The sequence below is a fragment of the Protopterus annectens genome, chromosome 8.part0, assembly GCF_019279795.1.
Source record: "Protopterus annectens isolate FY-2018-M chromosome 8.part0, PAN1.0, whole genome shotgun sequence".
Lineage (NCBI taxonomy): Eukaryota > Metazoa > Chordata > Ceratodontiformes > Protopteridae > Protopterus > Protopterus annectens.
The window spans coordinates 816,485,443-816,508,791 of NC_056741.1; the positions used below are offsets into that span (position 1 = coordinate 816,485,443).

The 23,349-nt window shown below is 37.8% G+C and overlaps 1 protein-coding gene across 1 annotated transcript in view; it reads left to right on the forward strand.

Moving 5' to 3' along the window:
- UXT (ubiquitously expressed prefoldin like chaperone) overlaps window positions 1-23,349 on the forward strand; it is a 576,931-nt gene that overhangs the window by 513,026 nt on the left and 40,556 nt on the right. The window lies entirely within an intron of this gene.

The following is a 23,349-nucleotide window of genomic DNA, read 5'->3' on the forward strand; positions in this document are numbered from 1 at the left end:
TATCTGGCGAACTTCTTCATTCAGGCCTGTCCTACTCCTCCATCAAGATACATGCATCAGCTATTTCAGCAGAATACAGCTTTGATCCACCTGTTTTTCACACCCTTTGCTCAGGCAGTTCCTCAGAGGAATCAAGAATGTAAAACCTCCCAGGAAACCACCATTACCAGCTTGGGACTTAAACTTTGTGCTAGAAAAGTTGACACTCACCCTTTGAACCAGCAGCAACAGCAGACCTACAACACCTGTCATGGAAAACTGCTTTCCTACTGGCAATTACTTCAGCAAGGAGGGTTTCAGAACTACAGGCCTTAATGGCAGTGCAACCCTTCCTAATCTTCCACCAAGATAGAGTGTCCATGAGGACTAATCCTACATTTATGCCTAAGGTGGTATCCAGAGTGTCTTTAAACCAGGCAATCCACCTTCTTTCCCAACCAAAACAAAGGAAGAATACTATGGATGTACATAGACAGCTTCACCTTCTACTTGGACAGAACAAAAATAGCAGAGACGACCAACTTTTGTAGCCTATATACGAAAGCAGGAAGGGAAGGAAAAGCTATTTCAAACAGACAATCTCAAATGGATAGAATTGCATCACGATTCAATTTTCTCCTTCCATGGAAAAACCAATTCCACAGAATTTATAGAACCCTCATTCTACAAAGGGCAACAGCCACTACCACAGCCTTACGAGGAGTGGCAACCAAAGACATTATTGAGGTACTTGGACCTCCGTGCATACATTTGCCAAGCATTATAATTTGCCTCTTTTATTCCAGATCCCGAGCAGGGTTTGCCACTGCTGTACTGCAAGGGATCCTAAACACACCATAATCTACCTTTATCCTCCTCCCTAGTTGGCTATGGTATTCTACCCACTTGTTATGACTGCAGATGCATCCATGAAGGACATAGTACAGTTTTGTACCTACCATAAATGTAGATGTCCGAACTGGATAGCATCTGCAGTCAATCTCCCTCCTTCCCTCTGTGGTACTCCTAGGGTGTTTACCCTCCTAATAGCTAGCTGTTGGAGTCTTTTATGGTGTATTTGTTTGTATATATGTATATATATATGCTTATTGTTGTGTTTACCTCTATCTATTTGGAAACATTGGCATCTATCCAAATTTTACCCTGCAAGAGGGCTACTGGCATCTGGGGCAAGAAACACTGAGGAAAATGGCGTCGGCTGATGCTTTTATGAAGACCAGCAGAGATGGCGTCGGGTGAGTGACATCAGCCGAAGCGGACCAGACTTTGGAATCCGGCCGACTGCAGGCTGCCTGGACAGGACAACCCACTTGTTATGACTGCAGATGCTATCCAGTTCGGACATCTACATTTATGGTAGGTACAAAACTGTACTTTTTGTATTTTCTTTTAGAAACCTAACTAAAGAGCAGAATGTAAGGTTAAACAAGTAAGTTTCTTTCAAAGAACTGCAAATGAAATTTTAAAAATATGTCTTCTGATGTAGGTGGCATAAACCCTGAGATATATAAAATAATACCTGATAACATACTAGGAATTCTTCTAAAAACATTTGGAGACGTTAGAAATTTGTCAAATATTTTTCCCTCTTGGAAATGTTCATTGAGATCTCTCATTTTGAAACAGGATAAAGATTCGAAATTATACTCTTCTTATTACCCCATCTCTCTTTCAAACATAGACTGTAACATTTTTGTGTCTGCCTTGACAAAAATATTAAATTCTATGGTGTCTAATCTAATTGAAGATGATCAAGCTGGCTTTATTTTAAACAAAAAAAGTACAAGATAACACTATTATATGGCTTTTATCATTGATAGATGTTCTAATAATAATAAGAAATAACTTTCAATCATAAGCTTAGACTGGGATAACATTTTTGATTGTATTAACTGGATATATTTGTTCAAACTGCTCAAGGAATATAATTTCTCTTCAGATTTTCTAAAGGTAATTGGTTTTTAAAAAATTTTTTAAATTTCATTTAAAAAATTTTCTTTAAAAATAATAATCAAACAAAGCAAAAAAATTTTAAAATTTACTTTTTTCCCAAATTTTTATTTTAAAAAACCCAAATTTCTAACAAATTTTTTTTTTTTTTTTTTTTTTTTTTTTTTTTTTTTTTTTTTTTTTTTTTTTTTTTTTTTTTTTTTTTTTTTTTTTTTTTTTTTTTTTTTTTTTTTTTTTTTTTTTTTTTTTTTTTTTTTTTAAAAAAAAAAAAAAAAAAAAAAAAAAAAAAAAAAAAAAAAAAAAAAAAAAAAAAAAAAAAAAAAAAAAAAAAAAAAAAAAAAAAAAAAAAAAAAAAAAAAAAAAAAAAAAGTAGATCTTTCAAATCGGTGGATCATCTGCACAAGCTACTGAACACAATTTTCTTACATTTGTCTTTCTTTGCACTACTGAATATACTGTGGCATTTTTTTTTCTCCAGAGAATATTATTATTGAAATCCAAAACAACATTTAATCCTGATATGTCTACACCTTTGGGGCTGTCACACTGAGAAATGCTCACTGTTGTAACCTTTTTTCTCTTTAATCATGACAATATTATAACTGTACTTGTGTCCTCTGGAAGACGCTTTGTAACTGAAAGTGATGCATCTGTATCAGTTACTTTTTTTCCATAATTATTTTCCTGTAAACAATGAAATATATGGTCTACCATCCCTTTTACCTTAATCAGTGTCAGATAAATTAACTGGCTTGATGCTGGACTGTCATACTGGTCATAAATATTCTGAAAATCATTTTCTATAGAACTGGGAACAACATTAACTTGACCTATGGTATGTGTTTCTTTACCCTGAAGTCTGTACATTTTCCCTCATGCATTATTTGCACTGGTGCCTGGGGAAAAAACTTGAATCTTTTTGTGAATATCTGTGTCAAATCATACTGATACCATTAAAATGATACTGAAAACATTTTTTCCTGTGTTCTGACCAGAAATCTGAGCATGTACACTGACTGTATTTTCATTATGCTGATCTGTATTTTCAATAGTGCAATTTAACTTTGTATTGAATTAACATGCTGTAGCTTTTACACTAATTTCTAAAGGCTGTAAACTAGAATTTATTACAGTTTGTTCATTATCTAAATCTGAAACCATACTGATATCAGAAGCTGAAAATACTGTAGTTTCTTTTTAAAAACCAATTTGTGCTGCTGATTATGAGGAAGTTTATCTGTAACCTCACTCACTTCAGGTTGCTTTCATTTCAGAACCTGTTTGCATCTAGAAATATTTTAACATTCCTGTACATTATTTTTTTCATTTCTGGAATACATTTTTTTTTGCTTTCCCAAGTTTTAATGTTTAAACAACACATTTACTGGTGCTTTTACTATAGAAGTATTTAAACTGTACTGAGATTCACTGTCTGACTTGGATATAAAATTCATTGTAGTAAAAATGAATGATTATGTAAGATTTGTTGAAGGAGCACTAAGTCAGTGGCCAGTTGTCTAGAAACTTCTTCAGACTTCCTCTTGTAAGGATTCCCATGTCTCACCAATGTCACACTGGTATCTTACAGGAACATCTTTTTCCCTTTGGGGACTCACAAGCAGTTCTTCAGTTTTCCAGTATTTTAAAGCAATGTTCCTGGAGATGCTCTTTAAAACTGTCTTCAGATTACAGTTCCTCTGCTCAGTACAGCCAGTTCCAGAGTTGCTATGAGGTCTGGGAATTACTTTGTGTACTTGTATCAACCCCTTCTGCTCCAAACTTGTTCAGGTGCCATTTGTTAAACCGACTGAACTGAATTGCAACTGCAGTGTCTAGAGTTTAAATACCAAATCTCTTTCTCCTTTCAGAATAAAAGTCATGATCTTGCAATTGTCTGATAAATGTGGTTTATTATGTAACAAATGTGAAAATATAGTGAGCAGCCAAATACAATGATAGTAGGGGAATAGCATAGTCATATTTAACTGAAATTATGTTGAATGGGGCTGGTGAACTGAATCAAATGAAACATTTAACTGAAGTTCCCGAATACTCAAAACTTCTGTACCAATGAAGACTGAAATGAACTGATGTTCTCGTGTTACACTGCTGCAATCATCACACTTGGGTTATCCTGCCTCAGGCGGGCCCATCAGCCAGAGTTCCAAAGTCTTGGTCCGGGATGTTCGCTTCTTCCCTGATGTCAGTGTGCCAGGGGTATATAATATGCATCAGATGCCATTTTCTTCAGTCTTTCATGCCCCGGGGGGGGCCCCAAAAAGAAGCAGCAAATGCCGGTCGGCCGACTCTGAGATTTTAAAACGAATTTCAGATCTGAAGTCTTCAATAAAGCTAAAGTTAAAACCTTTTTTTTGCCTCAGACCAATTCAGAAAAAATTAATTGCATTTCTTGTGGGGAAACAAATACCTCATAAGGACTTCCACTCTTACTGTATTCCATGCCTAGGCCCTGATCACGGCGCCCAGTTGTCGGTTTTGTGCTAGATTGAACAAACGCACTATAAAAGGCGTTTTGATTTTGCTTTACACTACTTTGGCGAAGGTTCAATTATACCATGCCATCGGTTTCCCCCTTTTCCCAAAATTTAAAAATTTTTTTTTTTTAGGATTTTTTTTCCGAACCTGGGAATAGCATTTTTTTTGGGCCAAGGTCAGAAATCCCCCCCCTTTCCCCTCTGTGGTACTCCTAGGGTGTTTACCCTCCTAATAGCTAGCTGTTGGGGGGGAGTCTTTTATGGTGTATTTGTTTGTATATATGTACATATATGCTTATTGTTGTGTTTACCTCTATCTATTTGGAAACATTGGCATCTATCCAAATTTTACCCTGCAAGAGGGCTACTGGCATCTGGGGCAAGAAACACTGAGGAAAATGGCGTCGGCTGATGCTTTTATACCGAACCAGCAGAGATGCGTCGGGTGAGTGACATCAGCCGAAGCCGGACCCGGACTTTGGAATCCGGCCGACTGCAGGGCTGCCTGACGACAGGACAACCCACTTGTTATGACTGCAGATGCTATCCAGTTCGGACATCTACATTTATGGTAGGTACAAAACTGTACTTTTTGTATTTTCTTTTAGAAACCTAACTAAAGAGCAGAATGTAAGGTTAAACAAGTAAGTTTCTTTCAAAGAACTGAAAAAACAAATGAAAATTTTAAAAAATATGTCTTCTGATGTAGGTGGCATAAACCCTGAGATATATAAAATAATACCTGATAACATACTAGGAATTCTTCTAAAAACATTTGGAGACGTTAGAAATTTGTCAAATATTTTTCCCTCTTGGAAATGTTCATTGAGATCTCTCATTTTGAAACAGGATAAAGATTCGAAATTATACTCTTCTTATTACCCATCTCTCTTTCAAACATAGACTGTAACATTTTTGTGTCTGCCTTGACAAAATATTAAATTCTATGTTCTAATCTAATTGAAGATGATCAAGCTGGCTTTATTTTAAACAAAAAGTACAAGATAACACTATTATATGCTTTATCATTGATAGATGTTCTAATAATAATAAGAAATAACTTTCAATCATGCTTAGACTGGGATAACATTTTTGATTGTATTAACTGGATATATTTGTTCAAACTGCTCAAGGAATATAATTTCTCTTCAGATTTTCTAAAGGTAATTAAGTTGTATGACAATTCTTTTTATTAAATTATCACTTGTGACAGAGGTAAATTTACATTTATACAAAAGTAATCAATCTGTATTAACAAAGCAACATTAACAAACATTATACTTTACATGTATTGATATATATCATATAATCTAAGCAACATTACTTAAATTATTCAATTCCTGACCATTTTTAACAAGAAACATCTCTACTGAACCATCACTTAATGACATAAGCAGTCATACATTTGTATAAATGAAAACAAACCACACCAACACAATCCTAGTTGCAAGCATTTTACATCACAAATCATACTGACAGCACTCCAAGTTGTATGAGAATTCTTTATCCTTTGTCAAAATTGGATCCATTGTTATCCATCCCCTTAAAATACCAAAAGGCAGAAAATAAGGATGCCTACTCCATTACTCTTTGCTTTATCAGTAGAGCCCTTTGCTACTTTTATTAAAAAAAAAATCACAATGTTTTCCATAGAGGATAAATGTAGTTCAAATTTTCAGTTATTTGCTGATGATGTCCTGTTAACAAGTGGTGACACTGAATCTTCATTAGATCATATTCTTAAATCAATAAAATATTTTTTGTGTAGATTTCTTGTTTAAGTTTAATCAATAAAATAGAAACATTGCTGATAAATAATAGATACCTTAAAACAGAAGGAATTCATTCGGGAGAATAAGCAATTTAAATATTTGGGAATTATTATAAAATCTGATTAGAAAGAATCAGTGTCTGTAAATTATCAAATTCTAATTAAAACAATATTAAAACTAACTGATAATTGGAACAAACTGTTTTCAATAGAACAGGCTTAGTTTAACAAAGTGATAATTTTACCAAAATTTTATTTCACACACAGTCATTGAATTTACTTTCGCCCCCAAAAGTTAGAAAACAAAGAAATTCTATATTACTTACGTTTTTCTGATATCCCCAAAAATCAAGAATAGCTATTGACTGGCATGTTTAAAGCTGGGAAGACAGTGGAATTGGATTTCCTAATATTTAATTATATGCTAAGTCTGCCATTTTAAATATAGTGAGTCATTGGTTAGAATCTTCCTAGACTTCAAACTGGAAAACATTACATGAAACAATTTTAATTTCAAATGATAAACCAGAATGAATGGAAATTTTCAGTCAGACATTAATAAAATATATTTGATCATAAAAGATTTTTGTATGAGCATCAGGAAAATTCTATCTTTATTCCTTTTGTTAATTATATTTTAACAATGTTCAGGAAAGTTATGGATAATAATTACCTTGTTAAAGATTTATTAATTCAGATGTTTTCCATAGCTTATACTAATGGTTGTTTAGAGTCACTTAATTTAAACAAAATACTTGATCTTAGAAAAATAAGTTAAAATTCTGGTATCAGATTTTAGATGGGAATAAATTACATACAGCTGACCACCTTTTTGCTAGGTATAGTATAAAGGAGAATAATTGAATAAGCAGACATATTTTTAGGGAATTTATTATTAATAAAATACAAATATGATTAAATATGAATACAAAACCTATTCCTAACATTTTAGAATATTTCTTAAAAATGAATAGGGATGAGATCAAAATAAGTGTTATCTATCAATAATCTATAGGACTTTAAGAAATGTGTAGTTTTTGATTTGTCGTACTGGGACTACTCAACAAAAGTTAATAATGAATTTTTTCAGATATTAATAAAAATTATCTTTGAAGTCTATAAGTAATACCACCTCGTTGCTTTATAGGAGAATTTTTATTTGGAAGTATTTACATAGAAGCTTTTTAACACCACATAAAATTTCCCTGATTTATAACAAAGAAAAAAACAATCACAGATGTGATGAGGCTTTAGAAGCAAATTGGGTTCATATGATTATAGAATGTAAAATGGTTGATCCATTTTGGGTATAATTCAGAAACTTTTCTAAAGCATTGTGGTAAGACAGTTGTAGTATTACAAATTATTTTATTTTATTTAATGCACCAATTCCAGATTCTGTACCAAGAACGCAAGTGCCGCTCCTTTGGTCCATTCTGGCTATTGCTGGGAAATTATTACAATGAAATGGAAAAATAAAAATATCTTCTCTTTTACTGATTTTATCTGACTAGCAAAAAATGTATGCAATAAAAAATTACAAACTTTATAGCAGAACATCAAACATCACACACAAATTGATATTGACAAAAACTTAAAACTTTATTAGAAAAGTTTTAATGGTTTGAAATAACTTTTGTTATGGACTCTGTATGTAGTTTGTTTCTTAGTGGATTGTTATGATTTGTTAAATTTATATTGTGATTACATACTTATTTAAAATGCAATAAAAAGTTTATGGGAAAAAAGATACCATTTATGCATTATAACACTTTATCACCATAATTCGTCTTCACACTCGTGGCAGTTTCTGATGAAACAAAAACAGTAAGTAAAAAAATTCTGTCAGATCAGTAACTGTAAAACATTTACTCCACAGATTTAACTTGATTGTCATTCCTGGTGTACTTAGCACAACATGTGCAACCAGAAAGATGTCCACATTTACTAGTCTCAATTCTAGTACTAGTCTGTAACTGTTTTTTCCTTACTTGCCATAAATGTGAATTGAATGGACTTAATTCTTTCACTATACAACTCTTTCCTTTCCAGTCTGTAATACCTTTATCGACTTCTTCTATTGATTGAGAATGAGATACTGTTTCTGAAAATGTAGTAACCTAGCTTTAGTGTGTTTGGCCTGTAATTCAGCAGTGGCAGCTGAACCAGAATCTGTCTTGTCTTTAGCCCATGAATCTATATATTTCTGTAGAAGTAGATCTTTCAAATCGTGTGGATCATCTGCACAAGCTACTGAACACAATTTTCTTACATTTGTCTTCTCTTTGCACTACTGAATATACTGTGGCATTTTTATTTCTCCAGAGAATATTATTATTGAAATCCAAAACAACATTTAATCCTGATATGTCTACACCTTGTACGGTACTGTCACACTGAGAAATGCTCACTGTTGTAACCTTTTTACTCTTCGAATCATGACAATATTATAACTGTACTTGTGTCCTCTGGAAGACGTCTTTGTAACTGAAAGTGATGCATCTGTATCAGTTACTATATTATTCCATAATTATTTTCCTGTAAACAATGAAATATATGGTCTACCATCCCTTTTTACCTTAATCAGTGTCAGATAAATTAACTGGCTTGATGCTGGACTGTCATACTGGTCATAAATATTCTGAAAATCATTTTCTATAGAACTGGGAACAACATTAACTTGACCTATGGTATGTGTTTCTTTACCCTGAAGTCTGTACATTTCCCCCCTCCCTCATGCATTATTTGCACTGGTGCCTGGGGGAAAAAAACTTGAATCAAGTTATTGTGAATATCTGTGTCCGAAATCATACTGATACCATTAAAATGAGGTACTGAAAACATTTTTTTCCTGTGTTCTGACCAGAAATCTGCATGCGATGTACACTGACTGTATTTTCATTATGCTGATCTGTATTTTCAATAGTGCAATTTAACTTTGTATTCGGAATTAACATGCTGTAGCTTTTACACTAATTTCTAAAGGCTGTAAACTAGAATTTATTACAGTTTGTTCATTATCTAAATCTGAAACCATACTGATATCAGAAGCTGAAAATACTGTAGTTTCTTTAAACACCAATTTGTGCTGCTGATTATGAGGAAGTCTATCTGTAACCTCACTCACTTCAGGTTGCTTTCATTTCGTAACCTGTTTGCATCTAGAAATATTTTAACATTCCTGTACATTATTTTTTTACATTTCTGGAACACATTTTACTTTTGTACGTTTCCCAAGTTTTAATGTTTAAACAACACATTTACTGGTGCTTTTACTATAGAAGTATTTAAACTGTACTGAGATTCACTGTCTGACTTGGATATAAAATTCATTGTAGTAAAAATGAATGATTATGTAAGATTTGTTGAAGGAGCACTAAGTCAGTGGCCAGTTGTCTAGAAACTTCTTCAGACTTCCTCTTGTAAGGATTCCCATGTCTCACCAATGTCACACTGGTATCTTACAGGAACATCTTCTCCCTTGGAGACTCACAAGCAGTTCTTCAGTTTTCCAGTATTTTAAAGCAATGTTCCTGGAGATGCTCTTTAAAACTGTCTTTAGATTACAGTTCCTCTGCTCAGTACAGCCAGTTCCAGAGTTGCTATGAGGTCTGGGAATTACTTTAAGTGTACTTGTATCAACCCCTTCTGCTCCAAACTTGTTCAGGTGCCATTTGTTAAACCGCACTGAACTGAATTGCAACTGCAGTGTCTAGAGCTAAGTACCAAATCTCTTCTTGCTCCTTTCAGAATAAAAGTCATGATCTTGCAATTGTCTGATAAATGTGGTTTATTATGTAACAAATGTGAAAATATAGTGAGCAGCCAAATACAATGATAGTAGCTGCGTAATAGCATAGTCATATTTAACTGAAATTATGTTGAATGACGGTGCTGGTGAACTGAATCAAATGAAACATTTAACTGAAGATTACAAACTGAATACTCAAAACTTCTGTACCAATGAAGACTGAAATGAACTGATGTTCTTCGTGTTACACTGCTGCAATCATCACACTTGGGTTATCCTGCCGTCAGGCGGTCCCGCAGTCAGCCAGAGTTCCAAAGTCTTGGTCCGGCATCGATTGCTATCGCTTCTTCCCTGATGTCAGTGTGCCAGGGGTATATAATATGCATCAGATGCCATTTTCTTCAGTCTTTCATGCCGCGTGGTGCCCAAAGGAGAAGTAGTTCGCAAGTGCCGGTCGGCCGACTCTGAGATTTTAATCGAATTTCAGATCTGAAGTCTTCAATAAAGCTAAGTACCCGTTGGAAACCTTTTCTTGCCTCAGACCAATTCAGAAAAAGTTAATTTTTCAAGCCCACAGCTAGGACAGCTGTTTAATCATAGTCTTACCTCTGGATACGTACCCAGGAGTGGTGCACTGCAACTGTGGTCCCACTTCACAAAGGCGGTGCCTCCATCGACCCTGGAAATTACCGCCCATTAGCTTGACAAGTCTTATCTGCAAAGCCATGGAGAGGATCATAATGGACCTCATAAATAAAGACATAGGGAATTTGCAGACTTTGGATCCATCCCAGTTTGGCTTTGTCAAAGGCAGATCATGCCTTCTAAACTTGGTTGACTTTTTGAAACAGTCACCAAAGCCATTGATGAGGGAAAGGCAGTCCATACAGCCTACCTCGATCTGGCGAAGGCCTTTGATACAATACCCCACTCGGGTATCATTGAAAAACTCATCAGCTTAAATGTTAACCCATACATCACAAGATGGGTTGCAAACTGGCTGAGTGACAGAACCCACAGGGTCAGAGTTGCTGGCGCCATGTCAGACTCAAAGCCTGTCACAAGTGGTGTACCACAGGGCTCAGTCCTGGGCCCACTCTTGTTTGGCATCTACTTTTCAGTACAAGCAAACACAGGAGGGTTATGGCTGACAAAGTTTGGCGATGACTGCATACCGGGAGCCATGGTAGGAAACACATCTGACACAGATATGCTTCAGAAGGGTCTCCCAGAAACGGATAACTGGTGCCAGAGCCATGGCCTAAAGTTAAATGCCAAAAAATGCATAGTCATACCCTTCGGGAAAAACAAGGTTACCCCTAGCTACCAAATAGGTGGCAATCCACTGAGTACAGAAGAAGTTATCAGGGACCTGGGGACCCAGGTTGATAGTAGTCTGACATTCGACACCCATGTAGCTAAAGTAGTTAGGAAGACCTTCTACATTGCCCACCTTATCATGAAGGGATTCTCATCTAGATCAAGGGAGGTCATAGTCTCCCTATACTCATCACTCATCAGACCAATGATTGAGTACAATGCCCCATTCGAATGTATCTGACCCGACACTTGCAGCAGCTGGAGAGGCCACAAAGTTCCTCACCAAAAGGATAAAGGGTCTCAAACATCTGTCCTATGCTGCCCGACTGAAAGAACTCCAGCTCTATTCAGTCGCCACCTTGCTCAGAGGTGACCTTTGCCTAACATACAAGGCCATGTCAAACCCAGATTTGATGAATATGCTTCACCTCAAAAATCTAGATCCGTGAGAGCCACAAGGCGGGAGACTTAAACCTCGACATGGCTATTAATAGGACATGCTGGAGGGATAGATTCATCACCCAAAGACTCCCTATGCTGTGGAATAAAATCCCGGTATATGTGAGGCAGAGCACCTCGCTGGCCTTGTTCAAGAGAAATCTTGACCAATGGATGGGAGATCGCAGATATACCCCAGGGATTACCTCAGTGTCACTGCTCAACAGAGGCACAGCAAAATAATGGGTATAGTTCCCCATACTAAAGGGGTGGCGTAAGCCACAAAACTATGGGCTAGGCTTGTAAATGCCCTCGGGCAGATAGCCTAGTATGAACCTATGAACCTACATACAGCTGACCACCTTTTTGCTAGGTATAGTATAAAGGAGAATAATTGAATAAGCAGACATATTTTTAGGGAATTTATTATTAATAAAATACAAATATGATTAAATATGAATACAAAACCTATTCCTAACATTTTAGAATATTTCTTAAAAATGAATAGGGATGAGATCAAAATAAGTGTTATCTAGCAATAATCTATAGGACTTTAAGAAATGTGTAGTTTTTGATTTGTCGTACTGGGACTACTCAACAAAAGTTAATAATGAATTTTTTCAGATATTAATAAAAATTATCTTTGAAGTCTATAAGTAATACCACCTCATTGCTTTATAGGAGAATTTTTATTTGGAAGTATTTACATAGAAGCTTTTTAACACCACATAAAATTTCCCTGATTTATAACAAAGAAAAAAACAGTCACAGATGTGATGAGGCTTTAGAAGCAAATTGGGTTCATATGATTATAGAATGTAAAATGGTTGATCCATTTTGGGTATAATTCAGAAACTTTTCTAAAGCATTGTGGTAAGACAGTTGTAGTATTACAAATTATTTTATTTTATTTAATGCACCAATTCCAGATTCTGTACCAAGAACGCAAGTGCCGCTCCTTTGGTCCATTCTGGCTATTGCTGGGAAATTATTACAATGAAATGGAAAAATAAAAATATCTTCTCTTTTACTGATTTTATCTGACTAGCAAAAAATGTATGCAATAAAAAAATTACAAACTTCATAGCAGAACATCAAACATCACACACAAATTGATATTGACAAAAACTTAAAACTTTATTAGAAAAGTTTTAATGGCTTGAAATAACTTTTGTTATGGACTCTGTATGTAGTTTGTTTCTTAGTGGATTGTTATGATTTGTTAAATTTATATTGTGATTACATACTTATTTAAAATGCAATAAAAAGTTTATGGGAAAAAAGATACCATTTATGCATTATAACACTTTATCACCATAATTCGTCTTCACACTCGTGGCAGTTTCTGATGAAACAAAAACAGTAAGTAAAAAAATTCTGTCAGATCAGTAACTGTAAAACATTTACTCCACAGATTTAACTTGATTGTCATTCCTGGTGTACTTAGCACAACATGTGCAACCAGAAAGATGTCCACATTTACTAGTCTCAATTCTAGTACTAGTCTGTAACTGTTTTTTCCTTACTTGCCATAAATGTGAATTGAATGGACTTAATTCTTTCACTATACAACTCTTTCCTTTCCAGTCTGTAATACCTTTATCGACTTCTTCTATTGATTGAGAATGAGATACTGTTTCTGAAAATGTAGTAACCTAGCTTTAGTGTGTTTGGCCTGTAATTCAGCAGTGGCAGCTGAACCAGAATCTGTCTTGTCTTTAGCCCATGAATCTATATATTTCTGTAGAAGTAGATCTTTCAAATCGTGTGGATCATCTGCACAAGCTACTGAACACAATTTTCTTACATTTGTCTTCTCTTTGCACTACTGAATATACTGTGGCATTTTTATTTCTCCAGAGAATATTATTATTGAAATCCAAAACAACATTTAATCCTGATATGTCTACACCTTGTACGGTACTGTCACACTGAGAAATGCTCACTGTTGTAACCTTTTACTCTTCGAATCATGACAATATTATAACTGTACTTGTGTCCTCTGGAAGACGTCTTTGTAACTGAAAGTGATGCATCTGTATCAGTTACTATATTATTCCATAATTATTTTCCTGTAAACAATGAAATATATGGTCTACCATCCCTTTTTACCTTAATCAGTGTCAGATAAATTAACTGGCTTGATGCTGGACTGTCATACTGGTCATAAATATTCTGAAAATCATTTTCTATAGAACTGGGAACAACATTAACTTGACCTATGGTATGTGTTTCTTTACCCTGAAGTCTGTACATTTCCCCCCTCCCTCATGCATTATTTGCACTGGTGCCTGGGGGAAAAAAACTTGAATCAAGTTATTGTGAATATCTGTGTCCGAAATCATACTGATACCATTAAAATGAGGTACTGAAAACATTTTTTTCCTGTGTTCTGACCAGAAATCTGCATGCGATGTACACTGACTGTATTTTCATTATGCTGATCTGTATTTTCAATAGTGCAATTTAACTTTGTATTCGGAATTAACATGCTGTAGCTTTTACACTAATTTCTAAAGGCTGTAAACTAGAATTTATTACAGTTTGTTCATTATCTAAATCTGAAACCATACTGATATCAGAAGCTGAAAATACTGTAGTTTCTTTTAAACACCAATTTGTGCTGCTGATTATGAGGAAGTTTATCTGTAACCTCACTCACTTCAGGTTGCTTTCATTTCGTAACCTGTTTGCATCTAGAAATATTTTAACATTCCTGTACATTATTTTTTTACATTTCTGGAATACATTTTACTTTTGTACGTTTCCCAAGTTTTAATGTTTAAACAACACATTTACTGGTGCTTTTACTATAGAAGTATTTAAACTGTACTGAGATTCACTGTCTGACTTGGATATAAAATTCATTGTAGTAAAAATGAATGATTATGTAAGATTTGTTGAAGGAGCACTAAGTCAGTGGCCAGTTGTCTAGAAACTTCTTCAGACTTCCTCTTGTAAGGATTCCCATGTCTCACCAATGTCACACTGGTATCTTACAGGAACATCTTTTCCCTTGGAGACTCACAAGCAGTTCTTCAGTTTTCCAGTATTTTAAAGCAATGTTCCTGGAGATGCTCTTTAAAACTGTCTTCAGATTACAGTTCCTCTGCTCAGTACAGCCAGTTCCAGAGTTGCTATGAGGTCTGGGAATTACTTTAAGTGTACTTGTATCAACCCCTTCTGCTCCAAACTTGTTCAGGTGCCATTTGTTAAACCGCACTGAACTGAATTGCAACTGCAGTGTCTAGAGTTAAGTACCAAATCTCTTCTTGCTCCTTTCAGAATAAAAGTCATGATCTTGCAATTGTCTGATAAATGTGGTTTATTATGTAACAAATGTGAAAAATATAGTGAGCAGCCAAATACAATGATAGTAGCTGCGTAATAGCATAGTCATATTTAACTGAAATTATGTTGAATGACGGTGCTGGTGAACTGAATCAAATGAAACATTTAACTGAAGATTGCAAACTGAATACTCAAAACTTCTGTACCAATGAAGACTGAAATGAACTGATGTTCTTCGTGTTACACTGCTGCAATCATCACACTTGGGTTATCCTGCCGTCAGGCGGTCCCGCAGTCAGCCAGAGTTCCAAAGTCTTGGTCCGGCATCGGTTGCTATCGCTTCTTCCCTGATGTCAGTGTGCCAGGGGTATATAATATGCATCAGATGCCATTTTCTTCAGTCTTTCATGCCGCGTGGTGCCCAAAGGAGAAGCAGTTTGCAAGTGCCGGTCGGCCGACTCTGGAGATTTTCGAAATCGAATTTCAGATCTGAAGTCTTCAATAAAGCTAAGTACCCCGTTGGGAAAACCTTTTTCTTGCCTCAGACCAATATCAGAAAAAGTTAATTGCATTTCTTGTGGGAAGCAAATACCTCATAAGGACTTCCACTCTTACTGTATTCCATGCCTAGGCCCTGATCACGACGTCACTAGTTGTCGGTTTTGTGCTAGATTGAACAAACGCACTATAAAAAGGCGTTTTGATTTTGCTTTACACTACTTTGGCCGAAGGTTCAATTATACCATGCCATCGGATCAGCCGACGACCTCAATACCGAAAAAACGCAAAGACAAGGATAAGGACAGGCATCCGAGGTCCAAAACAGATTGACAAAACCTCTTCTAGGCCAGTCGCCGGTTCTCAGTGAGGCGCTTTCGCATCCCCTGACACCCGCTACCTCAGAGCCACAGGTCACTTCCGACTCCCACGTGGAGACATCTAGGCCTCTGGAAACTCAAGGTATTGGACCTACGGAAACTAATCCCTCAGATGGGTCCGGAGCCACTGAGCAGGCATCGGCTTCTGAGGGTGTTTTCAGACCTTCACAACTTACCATTAAAACCACAGCCAAGACAAAGGCACCATTAAAGACAAAGAAACAAGTACAGCATTCTCCTGGACAGTCCTCCATGCCTAAGAAACAGATGCTTAAAATGGCCGAAGACGTCATTACTCTAATCAGGGGTTCCCATCCCCCTCCTGAGAAAAGGCCTAGGCAGGATACAGACTATGACTCCTCTGATCAGGTTTCCATTTCCTCCGATTCCTCTTCAGACCAGGGATACTCTCTCCCCCTCTATGAGGACTCTGATGCTGAGGAATCTATCCCTTCAGCCTCTCCTCTTGAGGATTATTCTTTTGGGGAAACTTTACATATCATGAGGGAGCATTTCCATTGGGAAAGTCAGGATTACTCAGAATCCAATAAAAGGCTCAGGGATTTCCTCTTATTGCCTCAGCACAGCCCCCTGGCTATTCTGCCTGTGCAAGATATTGTGGATGATGTGTTCTCTGAATCCAGCTCATCTCCTGACTCTTTGCCCCCTGCTCCAGCCAAGCCATATAGGTATTATAGAGTCCCTGACTCTCAAGTTTCTTTACAAAAACCCTTCTGCTGATCCAGAAACTATTTCCCAGGGTCCAAAAGGAGTTAAGGCTTCCATTGCAAAAAAATCCAGTACCCTCTGACAGAGATTCCAGAGCTTTGGATAGATGGGGGAAGAAAGTATACACGCCTGCAACTTTAGCAGTAAGAGCTTTAAATTGCCAGTTTCACATGCTTAAGTGCCAACAATATTTAATGGCTCAGTTAAAACAGAAAATGCTTGCAAGCTCAGAAGCTCTTGATTGTAAAGAAATGCAGGATTTATTGCATGCAGTTGAACAGGTGGGAAAACATACTCTGCAATGTGGTTTTGATTCTTTAGAGGCCTCTTGTAGAGCCACAGTTACAGGTTCTGTTATTTGAAGACATGCTTGATTAAAAGAACAGAGTTTACCTGATCATGTTAAGGCAAAATTATTGGATGCTCCTTTACAGCATGATACCTTGTTTGGTGTTAAGGCAGAAGAGGTGTTAAAGACAATGGAGGATAAAGCTAAATCTATGCAAACAGTCAAGGATTTCTTACAGGTACAGCTACCTCGGTTTAGCAGAAATTGGCCAACAAAGAATTGGTCCTTTCCAGTGTCAGACAGCCCACAGAGGCACAGATACAGACGCTCTAGAGGCAGATCTCAACCCCAAGGCTCAAACAGACTACGACAGTGGGGCACCTCAACCCCTAAAGGAGGTGAGGACTAGTCTCAGCCTTACAGGAAACAGTCACAATGACTTTGCGTACGCCAAGCACGTCACTTTTGGAAGCCCCCTTAGGGGGAAAACTAACACTTTTTTCTCAAAACTGGCAATCACCCAAGACAAATGGGTCCTGAATATTGTGTCTCAAGGTTACAGATTCCACTTTCATACTTTACCAAAGCTAAAAGGAATGCCAGACCTGCCACATAATCAATGGGCAGAGGCACAAAAACAAATTTCAGCCCTCATGGACATGAGAGCTATACAAAATGTACCACAACAGGAGCAAGGACAAGGATTTTACTCGAGTCTCTTCCTGGTCCCCAGAAAGGACAAAGCCTGGAGGTCCATACTGGACCTTTCAATTCTGAATACTTACCTGGATATTCCAAAATTCAAAATGCTGACATTACAGCAGCTTCTACCCATGCTGGGCAAGAAGGCTTGGCTTGTTGCTCTGGACCTCAAAGAGGCATACCTGCATGTCCCTATCAGACAAAATTGCAGAAGATACCTCAGATTCAAAGCTGGTACAATGCACTACCAATTCTCTGCACTGCCCTTTGGCTTATCTACTGCGCCCAGGGTCTTCACAAAGTGCCTGGCACCAGTAATTGCATTTTGCAGACAAAAAGTAATTCAAATATATCTATACCTAGACGACTGCCTCATTCAAGCAGAGACAAAGGACATTCTTCTACAGCATCTGGCGTTTGTGAAAAAGTTGCTAATTTCTCTAGGGTACATAGTAAATGAAAAGAAGTCAAAACTAGTGCCCTCACAACAGATTACATTCCTGGGTGCCAGCTTAAATACAACGGCCCAGATGGCTTACCTCACGCCAGACAAACAACTTCAACTAACTCAATATTTTCAATTACTGGCAAAAAGTCCCATCTCCCTGCAAAAAAATTCTGCAGGCCCTGGGATTCATGGCATCCTGTATACTACTAATACCATATGCCAGACTGCATATGAGGAAATTACAATGGTACCTAAAAAGTGTTTGGACTCAACACTCTCACAGTTTAGAAGCAGTAATTCCAATGATTCCCTGCCTACAACAGGAGTTTTGATGGTGGGCACAGGCATGTCACCTAAACAAGGGTCAGCCTTTTACCCAACCCACAGCCAGGCTGCTTCGGATTACGCCTGGGGAGCACACATGGCAGGAAAATGCATTCAGGGCAAGTGGATCACAGACCAGATGCATCTTCACATCAATAAAAAAGAGATGTTGGCTGTTCAAAATGCCCTAACAGCTTTCAAGGACCTTCTACATCCAGGACAACTATTACTAAAGACAGACAACACCACAGTAATGTGGTACATAAACAAGCAAGGGGGCACTCACTCTTATCCCTTATGCAGGCAAGCCATGACCTTGTGGAACACAGCTCTAACGTACCAAGTTCACCTGCAAGCACAATTCCTGCCAGGAAAGAAAAATACTCTGGCAGACGACCTAAGCAGAAATATCATGGACCCTCACGAATGGAAATTGAATCCACAAATCTTCAGCATGATAACACAAAAATGGGGATGCCCCGACATAGATCTTTTTGCCTCCCCACTGAATTGCCAACTACAAAAATTCTGCACAAGGACTTATCACAAACAAGCATGGAAAGTGGATGCTCTTCTGTTCAGCTGGAAAAACCTAAAAGTGTATGCCTTCCCGCCACTGCCTCTCCTTTCAAAGGTACTCCTAAAAGCCAGACAAGAAAAACCACAGATGATCCTGATTGCTCCAGACTGGCCACGCCAGCACTGGTACCCAATCTTAACTTGGCTCAGGGCCCACCATGGATTTTGCCCCAAATTCCACACCTTCTGACTCAACAAAACAATCAGATCCTGCACGGTCAGCTCATAACCCTAAACCTGGCTGCATGGTAGATACTTTAGTCAAACAGGCAACAACTCTCGCTAAAGCTGTTATGGATGTCATTTTGGAGGCCAGGAGGCCTAGCGCCAGGAAAGCTTACTCAGAAAAATGGAAGAGATTCTGCGCCTGGAACCAGGCCCACAGCCTTGACCCTCTTGTTCCAAACATTCCTCAGATTTTACAATACTTAACTGAGATGCTGGACAGAGGCCTATCCTTTTCATCAATTAAGATCCACGCCTCTGCCATTTCTGCACATTACAACACTGATCCTCCTTTATTTTATATGTTTATTTTTGATTAGCAATATGTACTGCCTACCTACTTGGGGGCACCTGACATCTGGGGCAAGAAAAACTGAAGAAAATGGCGTCTGATGCATATTATATACCCCTGGCACACTGACGTCAGGGAAGAAGCGACAGCAACCGACGCTGGACCAAGACTTTGGAACTCTGGCCGACTGCGGGACCGCCTAACGGCAGGATAACCCAAGTGTGATGACTGCAGCAGTGTGAACACTCAAACATCTACATTTATGGTAGGTACAAAACTGTATTTTCTTTCATCTGGAACTGCAGAACTGAAACAAGCTGTGTTATTCTGCCTTGAAAGTATCCTTAATACCAAACCTCTGTAATTTTCTTGTTCAGTTGTAAATGCCTCCTTAACCTTGGTTCCCAAACCTTGTACCATGTAAGTAAGATTTATTGTTGCAGTTGCCTGCCTCCAAACAGTCTTGTCTTTTTTAATTTCTGCAAGAATTTAAGAAAGTGTTGTAATTCTGCACGTGTTTGTCAGTGTTCGGCCTAAATGTTATTTCACTGAGCTCATCTTGTCGTTCACTGGAACTTTATTTACCAAAGCTACAAATGAAATATGAAATACAAAATGAAGATGTAGGCCTGCCTTTAATATGGCTGCATTTTTAAGACTATTCAAAACAAGAGTGATGTGTTTATGTAGGATTTATTCTGACAAAACTATATTTATATGAGACCTAACCTTACAGGCAGCAACTTGGTCCACTGTGCATACTTTTACAAAATGTTGCAAATTAAATGCTTTTCCAGGAGCATAGCAGATTTTGCTTGGAGTATTTAGGCTCCTGGACTCTTGACCCTTCTTCCTCCTCCCTTCATTTCTAAGTTCTAGTAATCTACCCATATAGCTTAGGCTACTGCAACAGTGATCTAATGCTGAACATAGTACAGTTAGCTCAACAAAAGATATTGGAATATATCACAGTTGCATTATTGGCATCCTTCCTCCATCCCCATTTTATAGTCATATTTTTGACAGTATGTGGGTATTTTTTATTTATCTTTTCCTAGTATGTATCTAATTTCAGGACAGCAGCCTCTCTTGCTGTGGGGCAAGAAAGCTTGGAGCCCTAACTCCTTATTTATATGTCTTTCCTTAAGCCCTTCAGCTGTTAGGATGAATAGAATTTGCCCTAAAGCTTTGGATGCCATCTACTTGTTATATCTTTGGTACAATATATAACCCATATAGCTTAAGCTCATGCAACAGTGATCTATTTGAACATATATTGTTATGGTAATTTAACTTTCAAAACTGTTTTATTTCTGTTGGACTTGTAATTAGATAGTTCTGAGTAGTCCTCAGTCACTTGGAAGCCAAGCCATTTGAAACAAGAGTGCGACATGTCTGTGTAGGCCTCACCTGGAATGCCCCTCTGAAACAGGAGGGATAATTTATATGTATTTTGTTATATTCACATCTTCAGAATACTTTTTGAGGAATTAATGATCAGCTCAAGTAATGAATGTAACTTTTGTTTCTTCTGACATACTGTCTAATAATAATTGGTGCATTAAATAAGAAGTCATACCTTAAAATATCACCTCTGCAGTGGAGACTGCATGTGCCACTGCAAAAGCTGGCTTCTTCCTTAGTGTTTCATTGTTATGGTGGAAGGATTAACCAGGGCAAGGACAGTGGCAATCATTTCTGTCTTGGCAGCATAAACACCCCTGCTTTTTTGGAGGAATGATGAAACAAGTTGCAAAAACACCTGTATTGAAGAACAGGTTATGGTACTTCCCTTTTCACTGACAGTTCCATCAACTTTGCCTATAGCTTCCCTATCCCTGTCTACTCTAATACCCTCAGATTGGGAAGGGAGTTGGAGCCGACTTTCAGGGAGAGGGGTCAACCCCCGAGAATCTTGGAGATGTCTCTTCCTGTGGGTGCTTTGGAACTAGATAGCTTGGGTCTAAAATCAGCTTCAGGGCAGGAGGTGCTAAGAGTCTGGGTTTCTCTCTCTCCTAGAGATTCGGGGAGATCTTCAGTTCTGGCAGCAACTTTGGCCTTTGAGGTTGTTGAAAGGGTTTTGAGTTTACCCAGAGAGAGGACACTTTGAGTTCATTTCCACCCTGCGACGTCATCTTATCATCCTGTCAGACAGGGACAGTCAACACCACAGGCTTCTGAAACAACTTGCTATGTTAGGTCCCAGTCTAATTCTAAACCATCTGTTTCCCCCAGCAGAAGCAGTTCACAAGAAACGTGTGCAAGCGGAACCACATAGACTCCTCCCCAGAATCTTTCACGCTGGACACAGATTTGGAGGAAGGTGAGAGTTTACCTAGATCCCCGTCAGAAAATGCCACCTTTGGTGAAATTCTGGAAAGAATGAAACAGAGAGGGTTATGTTCCACTGAAGATACCTCACCAGATGAATCTGTATTTTTGGAAGACTTTGTTTCCAGCGTAGCATTGTCCTGGTGGTACCACCCATTGATCCACTAGGCAACCTTATGGCACAGTGGGCTTGGAAGGACCCTGACACGCTGGATCCCATCCCCAAGAAACTGGAAGGAATTTTTAGGAAGCACTGGAGTAAAGGTTCTCCAGTGATTGCCATGGTTGTAGCAGCAGCCACAAAAAATGAATCTGAAGAGAGTTCCTCTGTCCATCCTCCTAACAGGGAGTCTCTTAGTAATATGCTTAAATTCGGTGGGTCGCCACGTCTGATCTGCTTTATTACCTGTTTTTTGCATTGTACTTTATCTGCACTTAAAGATACATTTGGTCGAAAATTTGTTGTTAAATTTAACCGTTGAGGCTACCCACTAAAGTGAGCTAGCCTGTGTAACTGATTTATTACTGTTTTTCCTGCATTTCTGTGTACTTTTTAACCTAAAAAACAAAAAATATCCTTGTTTCCCGCCTTTCTCAACTAGTTTAGATTAGTATACAGGCTTTGCTGTATTCTGGACTGTGGTGTAGTTCCTGTGTTGTCCATTGCCTTACTTGGATAGAAGGAAGTTTCTTTGCTCACCAGTGGGAGTGGGGAGCCTTGAGCAGCCTATCTGTCCCTGAAGGAGTGACCTCAGCACAAGAGCTTGTAGTAATTGGTTGTTTTGGACAATTTCCAGCTCTTTTGAAGTTCCCTGTTTAAAATCCGCGTTTGAGAGGCTTTGCGCGATTGTGCGCATAGCGCAGCACCGGTCAAACAGGCTTAAACTATTCCTGGCTCCGCCAAGTCTGCACTTCAATTTTTCCGTTAAGAAAGCTCTACTTTCAACAAAATTGGTCTATTCGCTTTATCATAAGCCTAGCACTTGCTCCTAAAACCTTTCTTTTAAGTGAAGCACCCTTAAACTAACGTAAGCACTACATCCACCTACAACCTGTGCTAATACCCACTTCCCTTCAAAGTCCTCTCTCTGACCCAGTTACACATCACCCCCTTATACTATTCTGGCATGTCGAGTGGTATATTACTGACGTCCTCTCCAGTTCAGCTGGTTAATCTGGGAATCCTGAGACAATGTTACAATTGTCTCTTGTACACAGACAACCCTCTCCTCCTCCCAACAAACACAAACACATGTGAGAGATGCAACTATATAGCCAAACTGGAGGCTGAACTCTCTCAACACAGGACTAGCAAGACCAGACAGGAGGAGAAGGTAAACACACACACAACAAACCCAGTCTCACATAAACCAACCACAACTGCAAACCAAACACACAATAACACAAAGACATACTCAGAGGCTCTAATAAAAAACTTACCAAAATAACAGATGCTCCCAAAGCAGACATCCAAGAAAACACCACCTCAAAACTCTGCACATGCAACACATAGTACACAAAGTCAGTGTGCCAAAC